Source organism: Manis pentadactyla, assembly GCF_030020395.1.
Source record: "Manis pentadactyla isolate mManPen7 chromosome Y unlocalized genomic scaffold, mManPen7.hap1 SUPER_Y_unloc_3, whole genome shotgun sequence".
Taxonomy (NCBI): domain Eukaryota; kingdom Metazoa; phylum Chordata; class Mammalia; order Pholidota; family Manidae; genus Manis; species Manis pentadactyla.
The window spans coordinates 129,291-140,392 of record NW_026644608.1 but is presented as its reverse complement, the minus strand read 5'-3'; the positions used below and the strand labels follow the sequence as shown (position 1 = coordinate 140,392).

Genomic DNA, 11,102 nt, shown 5'->3' with positions numbered 1-11,102 from the left:
TCCTGCTCCAACGCGACTCCACCATTTTGGATCAGCTGCCCGAGCCAGGCCACGCCCACAGCAACAGCGGAGATAAACTCCATAGCAGCCGGGCAGGAAGCAGAAACCCTGTCTGCGCGCAGCTGCGCAGCACAAGCCACTAGAGGCCGCTGTTCTCCCAGGAGAGGAGGGCCACAAACCAACAAGAAAGGAAGTCCTTCCAGCCGTCACTCGTCCCAGTTCTGCAGACTATTCCTATCACCATGAAAAGGCAAAGCTACAGGCAGACAAAGATCACAGAGACAACACCAGAGAAGGAGACAGACCTAACCGGTCTTCCTGACAAAGAATTCAAAATAAGAATCATAAACATGCTGACAGAGATGCAGAGAAACACGCAAGAAAAATGGGATGAAGTCCGGAAAGAGATCACAGATGCCAGAAAGGAGATCGCAGAAATGAAACAAACTCTGGAAGGGTTTATAAGCAGAATGGATAGAATGCAAGAGGCCATTGATGGAATTGAAATCAGAGAACAGGAACGCATAGAAGCTGACATAGAGAGAGACAAAAGGATCTCCAGGAATGAAACAATATTAAGAGAACTGTGTGACCAATCTAAAAGGAGCAATATCCGTATTATAGGGGTCCCAGAAGAAGAAGAGAGAGGCAAAGAGATGGAAAGTATCTTAGAAGAAATAATTGCTGAAAACTTCCCCACACTGGGGGAGGAAGTAATCAAACAGACCACGGAAATACACAGAACCCCCAACAGAAAGGATCCAAGAAGGGCAACACCAAGACACATAATAATTAAAATGGCAAAGATCAAGGACAAGGAAAGAGTGTTAAAGGCAGCTAGAGAGAAAAAGGTCACCTATAAAGGGAAACCCATCAGGCTAACGTCAGATTTCTCAACAGAAAACCTACAGGCCAGAAGAGAATGGCATGATATATTTAATACAATGAAACAGAAGGGCCTTGAACCAAGGATACTGTATCCAGCACGACTATCATTCAAATATGACGGTGGGATTAAACAATTCCCAGACAAACAAAAGCTGAGGGAATTTGCTTTCCACAAACCACCTCTACAGGACATCTTACAGGGACTGCTCTAGATGGGAGCACTCCTAGAAAGAGCACAGCACAAAACACCCAACATATGAAGAATCGAGGAGGAGGAACAAGAAGGGAGAGAAGAAAAGAATCTCCAGACAGTGTATATAACAGCTCAATAAGCGAGCTAAGTTAGGCAGTAAGATACTAAAGAGGCTAACCTTGAACCTTTGGTAACCACGAATTTAAAGCCTGCAATGGCAATAAGTACATATCTTTCAATAGTCACCCTAAATGTTAATGGGTTGAATGCACCAATCAAAAGACACAGAGTAACAGAATGGATAAAAAAGCAAGACCCATCTATATGCTGCTTACAAGAAACTCACCTCAAACCCAAAGACATGTACAGACTAAAAGTCAAGGGATGGAAAAACATATTTCAAGCAAACAACAGTGAGAAGAAAGCAGGGGTTGCAGTACTAATATCAGACAAAATAGACTTCAAAACAAAGAAAGTAACAAGAGATAAAGAAGGACACTACATAATGATAAAGGGCTCAGTCAAACAAGAGGATATAACCATTCTAAATATATATGCACCCAACACAAGAGCACCAGCATATGTGAAACAAATACTAACAGAACTAAAGGGGGATATAGACTGCAATGCATTCATTCTAGGAGACTTCAACACACCACTCACCCCAAAGGATAGATCCACTGGGCAGAAAATAAGTAAGGACACGGAAGCACTGAACAACACAGTAGAGCAGATGGACCTAATAGACATCTATAGAACTCTACATCCAAAAGCAGCGGGATATACATTCTTCTCAAGTGCACATGGAACATTCTCCAGAATAGACCACATACTAGGCCACAAAAAGAGCCTCAGAAAATTCCAAAAGATTGAAATCCTACCAACCAACTTTTCAGACCACAAAGGCATAAAACTAGAAATAAACTGTACAAAGAAAGCAAAGAGGCTCACAAACACATGGAGGCTTAACAACACGCTCCTAAATAATCAATGGATCAATGACCAAATCAAAATGGAGATCCAGCAATATATGGAAACAAATGACAACAACAACACTAAGCCCCAACTTCTGTGGGACAAAGCAAAAGCAGTCTTAAGAGGAAAGTATATAGCAATCCAAGCATATTTAAAAAAGGAAGAGCAATCCCAAATGAATGGTCTAATGTCACAATTATCGAAATTGGAAAAAGAAGAACAGATGAGGCCTAAGGTCAGCAGAAGGAGGGACATAATAAAGATCAGAGAAGAAATAAATAAAATTGAGAAGAATAAAACAATAGCAAAAATCAATGAAACCAAGAGCTGGTTCTTCGAGAAAATAAACAAAATCGATAAGCCTCTAGCCAGACTTATTAAGAAGAAAAGAGAGTCAACACAAATCAACAGTATCAGAAACGAGAAAGGAAAAATCACGACGGACCCCACGGAAATGCAAAGAATTATTGGAGAATACTATGAAAACCTATATGCTAACAAGCTGGGAAACCTAGGAGAAATGGACAACTTCCTAGAAAAATATAACCTTCCAAGATTGACCCAGGAAGAAACAGAAAATCTAAACAGACCAATTACCAGCAACGAAATTGAAGAGGTAATCAAAAAACTACCAAAGAACAAAACCCCCGGGCCAGATGGATTTACCTCGGAATTTTATCAGACATACAGGGAAGACATAATACCCATTCTCCTTAAAGTTTTCCAAAAAATAGAGGAGGAGGGGATACTCCCAAACTCATTCTATGAAGCTAACATCACCCTAATACCAAAACCAGGCAAAGACCCCACCAAAAAAGAAAACTACAGACCAATATCCCTGATGAACGTAGATGCAAAAATACTCAACAAAATATTAGCAAACCGAATTCAAAAATACATCAAAAGGATCATACACCATGACCAAGTGGGATTCATCCCAGGGATGCAAGGATGGTACAACATTCGAAAGTCCATCAACATCATCCACCACATCAACAAAAAGAAAGACAAAAACCACATGATCATCTCCATAGATGCTGAAAAAGCATTTGACAAAGTTCAACATCCATTCATGTTAAAAACTCTCAGCAAAATGGGAATAGAGGGCAAGTACCTCAACATAATAAAGGCCATCTATGATAAACCCACAGCCAACATTATATTGAACAGCGAGAAGCTGAAAGCATTTCCTCTGAGATCGGGAACTAGACAGGGATGCCCACTCTCTCCACTGTTATTTAACATAGTACTGGAGGTCCTAGCCACGGCAATCAGACAAAATAAAGAAATACAAGGAATCCAGATTGGTAAAGAAGAAGTTAAACTGTCACTATTTGCAGATGACATGATACTGTACATAAAAAACCCTAAAGACTCCACCCCAAAACTACTAGAACTGATATCGGAATACAGCAAAGTTGCAGGATACAAAATCAACACACAGAAATCTGTGGCTTTCCTATATACTAACAATGAACCAACAGAGAGAGAAATCAGGAAAACAACTCCATTCACAATTGCATCAAAAACAATAAAATACCTAGGAATAAACCTAACCAAAGAAGTGAAAGACTTATACTCTGAAAACTACAAGTCACTCTTAAGAGAAATTAAAGGGGACACTAACAGATGGAAACTCATCCCATGCTCGTGGCTAGGAAGAATTAATATCGTTAAAATGGCCATCCTGCCCAAAGCAATATACAGATTTGATGCAATCTCTATGAAACTACCAGCAACATTCTTCAATGAACTGGAACAAATAATTCAAAAATTCATATGGAAACACCAAAGACCCCGAATAGCCAAAGCAATCCTGAGAAAGAAGAATAAAGTAGGGGGGATCTCACTCCCCAACTTCAAGCTCTACTATAAAGCCATAGTAATCAAGACAATTTGGTACTGGCACAAGAGCAGAGCCACAGACCAATGGAACAGACTAGAGAATCCAGACATTAACCCAGACATATATGGTCAATTAATATTTGATAAAGGAGCCATGGACATACAATGGCCAAATGACAGTCTCTTCAACAGGTGGTGCTGGCAAAACTGGACAGCTACATGTAGGAGAATGAAACTGGACCATTGTCTAACCCCATATACAAAAGTAAACTCAAAATGGATCAAAGACCTGAATGTAAGCCATGAAACCATTAAACTCTTGGAAGAAAACATAGGCGAAAACCTCTTAGACATAAACATGAGTGACCTCTTCTTGAACATATCTCCCCGGGCAAGGAAAACAACAGAAAAAATGAGTAAGTGGGACTATATTAAGCTGAAAAGCTTCTGTACAGCAAAAGACACCATCAATAGAACAAGAAGGATCCCTACAGTATGGGAGAATATATTTGAAAATGACACATCCGATAAAGGCTTGACGTCCAGAATATATAAGGAGCTCTCACGCCTCAACAAACAAAAAACAAATAACCCAATTAAAAAATGGGCAGAGGAACTGAACAGACAGTTCTCCAAAAAAGAAATACAGATGGCCAACAGACACATGAAAAGATGCTCCACATCGCTAATTATCAGAGAAATGCAAATGAAAACTACAATGAGGTATCACTTCACACCAGTAAGGATGGCTGCCATCCAAAAGACAAACAACAACAAATGTTGGCGAGGCTGTGGAGAAAGGGGAACCCTCCTTCACTGCTGGTGGGAATGTAAGTTAGTTCAACCATTGTGGAAAGCAGTATGGAGGTACATCAAAATGCTCAAAACAGACTTACCATTTGACCCAGGAATTCCACTCCTAGGAATTTACCCTAAGAATGCAGCAATCAAGTTTGAGAAAGACAGATGCACCCCTATGTTTATTGCAGCACTATTTACAATAGCCAAGAATTGGAAGCAACCTAAATGTCCATCAATAGATGAATGGATAAAGAAGATGTGGTACATATACACAATGGAATACTACTCAGCTATAAGAATAGGGCAAATCCAATCATTTGCAGCAACATGGATGGAGCTGGAGGGTATTATGCTCAGTGAAACAAGCCAAGCGGAGAAAGAGAAATGCCAAATGATTTCACTTATCTGTGGAATATAAGAACAAAGGAAAAACTGAAGGAACAAAACAGCACCAGAATCACAGAACCCAAGAATGGACTAACAGGTACCAAAGGGAAAGGGACTGGGGAGGATGGGTGGGTAGGGAGGGATAAGGGGGGGAGAAGTAGGGGGGTATTAAGATTAACATGCATGGGGGGGTAGAAGAAAAGGGAGGGCTGTACAACACAGAGAAGGCAAGTAGTGATTCTACAACATTTTGCTATGCTGATGGACAGTGACTGTAAAGGGGTTTATAGGGGAGACCTGGTATAGGGGAGAGCCTAGTAAACATAATATTCGTCATGTAAGTGTAGATTAGTGATAGCAAAAAAAAAAAAAAAAAAAAAAAAAGGGCAGTTCCTGTGTGGTAACCTCCAACGAGTTCTACACAAGGGTATAAAGGGCATATAAAAATGTAGGCAAAGGGTCTGTTTGTGTTTATACAGAGGATCAAAGCCTAATTGGGCTACCCCGAAAATGAACTAAGATACGATATGAAAAAGAACTTCCAACATCTGCACCCTCTGGAAGACTCATGCCAGAAGATGATCATCAAAAAACCCCAACAAAGATCCACGCACTGCTACAGCTGTAGATGCACTCATCCCACCAGTTCCTGGACCTGCCATGGGAATGAGGAAGGAGATATCGAAGCTGGCCTGTGCATACAGTAAAACAACAAAATTGACTGGATCTATACTGTTGGAACTCAACCAAGAATTTGGAGAAGTGCAAATTGTAGCGCTCCAAAGTCTTACAACTACAAACTATTTATTGTTAAAAGAACATATGGCATGTGAACAGTCCCCAGTAATGGGTTGTTTTAATTTGTCTGATTTCTCTCAGACTGTTCAAGTTCATTTGGACAATATCCACCATATCATAGATAAGTTTTCACAAATGCCTAAGGTGCCTAACTGGTTTTCTTGGTTTCACTGCAGATGGCTGGTAATTACAGATATGCTTTGGTTATGTAACTATACTCCTATTATGTTAATGTGTGTGTGCAATTTAAGTAGTAGCTTAAAACCTATACATGCTGAAGTTACTCTACAAGAAGATATGTCAAAGAAATAATCAATCTTCCCATGTTTTCTTCCGCCTGCTACTTCTATAGCTTTTCTTCTTCCTTCCTAATTACAACCCTTAAATAGAATTCGTGCCTCATATCAAATTTACCGAGTATCATAATTCTTCCAAGTGGTAAAGATACCTCAAGACAAATGCTGGGCATAGAAGCCACAGGGCATAAATATGCAAAGAAGTAAAAAGCTAACTTTTTCAAACAATAAGGCTTCTCTCTCACTTACCAACTTCACATTTCCCTGTATGGCCCCGGAAGATGACTGGTTACCCAGAGACGGGTAAGATTCCTCAAGGGAGGAACAACCTAAGACAGGCACAGTCGCAGGGGGGCCATCAGGTGAGAAATTGGGGATCAACAGAGGTGAGGCTTAGAACCTCAACCCCCCGTTCTGAGAGAAATCTTCTGCATACGTGGATGTTTTATTGCCCTTGTCTAGCTTGGATTAACACATAGTCTACAGGCACACACCTGATCATCTACATGTGCTCTCTTACAACACTAAACTATGTTTTCTACCTTTATCTTGTATCTACCTACCACTTCAGCATTTTATTAAAAATAATAATAATAAAGAGAGAAATGTGGTATCCACATATAAATCAAGTATAAAAATCAAATCAGTATTCATATTTGAACTGACTGTTTATAGTTCATAATGCATGAGCAAAACCGAAAGTTTCTGTGATGACTGCCCTTGTACTGTTCACTATGTAACTTATTCATTATGTAAGAATTTGTTCTACATGTAAAAACTTGTTTGTTATGCCTCAGAAGATTGGAGACTAACAAAAATTAGGCTTGGGGTGGAATAATGATTGTGCATTGAGCATTGACTCCCCTATACAGAATTTTATTGTCGTTAACAAGCATTTGATCAATAAATATGAGAGATGCCCTCACAAAAAAAAAAAAAAAAAAAAAAAAAAAAAGGACAGACTTCCAATGGTAAAATAAATTAGTAACCGGGATGTAATGTATAGCATAAGGAATATAGTCAAGATATTGTAACAGCCTGGTAGGGTGATAGCTGGAACCTAGAATTATGTATATAAATGTTCTACCACTGTGTTGTACACTTGAAACTCATGTAATGTAATACTGTGTGTCAACTACCCTTCAATAAAAAATAATTATTAAAAAAAAAAAAAAAAAAAAAAAAATCTCTCTTCCTTTCCTGTACCCCAGCTCCTGACAGGCACCATCCTATTCTGTTACTATGAGTTCAACTTTCTTCTTTTTCTTTTTTTAGAGTCCATATGCACATGAGATTATGCAATATTTGCCCATGTTTGGCTTATTTCACTTATCACAGTGCCTTCCAGGTTCATCCATGTTGTCTCAAATGGCAGGATTTTCTTTCTTTAAAAAGGCTGAATAATATTCTATGTATATACCACGTTTTCTTGATCTATTCAGCTGTTGGCTGACATTTAGGTTTTGTTTCCATATCTTAGCTATTGTGAATACCATGCAATGAACATGGGAGTTCAGATAATCTATTTCAAATAATGGTTTTATTTCCTTTGGATATGTAACCAGAAGTCAGTTTGGATCACATAGAAGGCATAGAAATGTAAAGTATGTTGCCCAAGGTTATATAGCTAGTAAGTGGTAGGGCCAGGCCTGAAGCCTGGGACCTCTGGGAATCTACATTCTGGGCTCTCACAACTCTTTGCTTACCTTCTGCTCAGCCAACAACCCTTAGAGGAATGAACAAGCTATGGAAACCACACAAATATATTCTGAGATAAGTTTTAAAAGGTATAAAAATCTAAAGATGAAGATATATCCTGAATCTCTGTGGCATTTCTTTTACAAAATATTTTCTTAGTTATTTCATTTTCCTTTTAACTTCCTTGGGAGATAAAAAGACAGAGGAATTAAGATCACATTTTAAAATTGTGTAAATAAGGCTCATAGAATTGGAATCATGAGAAACTTTGTGTTTTACAAATTTGGTTCTATAGCTTGAGTCAGATGAGGTGAAGTGCCCTCTAATCAGTGCTCAGGGAGTGTCTCTGTAAAGGCGGCTCAAATTCACGGCACGGCACCATCATGGAACTCTGATAATCTTGATGAAGACACTCTGTTTTTCCTCTGATGGGTAGTCAGATGAATACTTTGATGATGGGACATGTCAGAAAGTATGCTAAGCCTCGTCCTAGAGAGGGGGAGTCCAGTTAATTTTTTCGCTGAGTGGAATATGCAAGAGAGGGGCCAGAATAACTTGCTCAGGACAATCAGAGTCATGGTCACTGTGGTCATGTCTGACATACACCGAAACATCTGGATGACCCCAGGGACAAAGGTGGATAATTGATGTTTGCTTTTTAGGAAAAGAAGACTTCTTTTTCTCCTGAGATTATCAAGACCATATATTTCATGCCAAAAAATGTCTGGTGAATGTCAACCTTGCCTCTAAAACCAATATACATTACAAAAATAAAGCTAAATAAAAGTTTATCTTTTAGCCCTGTGAACTTGCTGCCACAAATGCCAAACAGGCAAAAAGCTGTGATGCTCTGCATCCAATTCTATGTCCTTTTGACCTTTGCATATGTACTGGTGACATAACGATGTTAAACATGAACAGATTTTGACTTCTTATGTTAACGCATGGGGCAACACTTATGTTAACTCATGGGGCAACGCTGATCAGATAGTGACAGATAACCCTGGTGCTCTGTATTTTGAAAGATTCGGGACCATGTTGAGATCAGCTGGAAAGAGTTCTGTGATTGCAGGAGGTGGGCGGTGTGGTGTATGTGTCATATATTAGCCTCTTCCCTGTAGAGCATACCCTCAGTTAATGTTCCTTCTTGCTTGCATTCTGAACCTTTTAGGTCTTAGACTAGTTTCTACGAGGACATGTCATTTACATGGCTGTAAGAGAGAGAAGACAGTTGTCTTCTTTGTTTCAGGTTGGAATGCTTTGAAATTATGTCTAGTATTGTTCTTGGAAAATGCACATGGGAAGATTTGTGTATGTTTCGTGGCTTATAGTATTTTGGAAACTCTGACAGGCAGTGGCCCTGAGAGGACACAGGGTGGAATGCTCACCTTATTATTTTGGCTGTTATATTCTTTTCTTGCGGAGTTCATGCTCAAGACTTTTGATCTAGGGGGAAATGAACCAAGATAGGGATTGAAGAAAGTACCCTCAAATATTCATACCACATAATGATTATTTAAAAAGTTTTATATCCTAAAGCTGTGCTGTCCACTATGGAAGCCAGCGGCTGCATGTAGCTATGAACATTAAAATTAATTAAAATAAAAAAAATCAGTTCCTCAGTCACACTAACCATGTTTCAGGTACTCAGTAGGTGGCCAGTGGCTACTTATTGGATGGCACAAAGTTTTACTGGGCAGCTCTGTTCTAGAAACTTAGCAGTGAAGCCATACTTAATGTTCAAGAAGGTTCTCAGGAATCTTGAAGGTATCCTTCAGAATTCCAAGTCCTGGTACCCTGTGGCCCTCCCAGGCCACAAGGCATACCAGGGCTATTTAGAGGCGGTATGAAGTTTGGGTCTCTTTACCTTGATCCCAAGATTCTAAAATATTTAATAAATGTAAGTACTTCTTGACTAAGTTAAGATTTAACTTCTAAAAAGGGGCCAAGAGACGTGAACAGTCCCCAGGAATGGACTGTTTTAATTTGTCTGATTTCTCTCAGACTGTTCAAGTTCAGTTGGACAATATCCACCATATCATAGATAAGTTTTCACAAATGCCTAGGGTGCCTAACTGGTTTTCTTGGTTTCACTGGAGATGGCTGGTAATTACAGGTGTGCTTTGGTTACGTAACTATACTCCTATTATGTTAATGTGTGTGCGCAATTTAATTAGTAGTTTAAAACCTATCCATGCTGAAGTTACTCTACAAGAAGATATGTCAAAGAAATAATCAATCTTCCCAGGTTTTCTGCCGCCTGCTACTTCTATAGCTTTTCTTCTTCCTTCCTAACTACAACCCTTAAATAGAATTCGTGCCGCATATCGAATTTACCGAGTATCATAATTCTTCCAAGTGGTAAAGACACCTCAAGACAAATGCTGGGCATAGAAGCCACAGGGCATAAATATGCAAGGAAGTAAAAAGCTAACCTTTTCAAACAATAAGGCTTCTCTCTCACTTACCAACTTAACATTTCCCTGTATGGCCCCGGAAGATGACTGGTTAGCCAGAGACGGGTAAGATTCCTCAAGGGAGGAACAACCTAAGACAGGCACAGTCGCAGGGGGGTCATCAGGTGAGAAATTGGGGATCAACAGAGGTGAGGCTTAGAACCTCACCCCCCCTGTTCTGAGAGAAATCTTCTGCATACGTGGATGTTTTATGGCCCTTGTCTAGCTTGGATTAACACACAGTCTACAGGCACACACCTGATCATCTACATTTGCTCTCTTACAACACTAAACTATGTTTTCTGCCTTTATCTTGTATCTACCTACCACTACAGCATTTTATTAAGAATAATAATAATTAGAGAGAAATGTGGTATCCACATATAAATCAAGTATAAAAATCAAATGAGTATTCATATTTGAACTGACTGTTTATAGTTCATAATGCATGAGCAAAATCGAAAGCCTCTGTGATGACTGCCCTTGTAATGTTCACCATGTAACTTATTCACTATGTAAGAATTTGTTCTCCATGTAAGAACTTGTTCATTATGCTTCAGAAGATTGGAGACTGATGAAAATTAGGCTTGGGGTAGATTAATGATTGTGCATTGAGCATTGACCCCCCTATATAGAATTTATTATTGTTGTTAGCAACCATTTGATCAATAAATATGAGAGATGCCCTCACACACACAAAAAAAAATAAAAATAAAAAGGGGCCAAGAAATGGGAGTGAGATTTTTGACTTTGTTTTCTCACCAT

General features: G+C 39.2%; 1 long non-coding RNA gene across 1 annotated transcript; it reads left to right on the top strand.

The window, feature by feature from the left end:
- The first annotated feature begins 6,370 nt into the window (after positions 1-6,370).
- On the top strand, positions 6,371-10,986 carry LOC130682309 (uncharacterized). Its single transcript, XR_008995534.1, has 2 exons — positions 6,371-6,884; positions 10,803-10,986. It is a non-coding gene; the product is annotated as an uncharacterized LOC130682309 (long non-coding RNA).
- Positions 10,987-11,102: the final 116 nt, after the last annotated feature.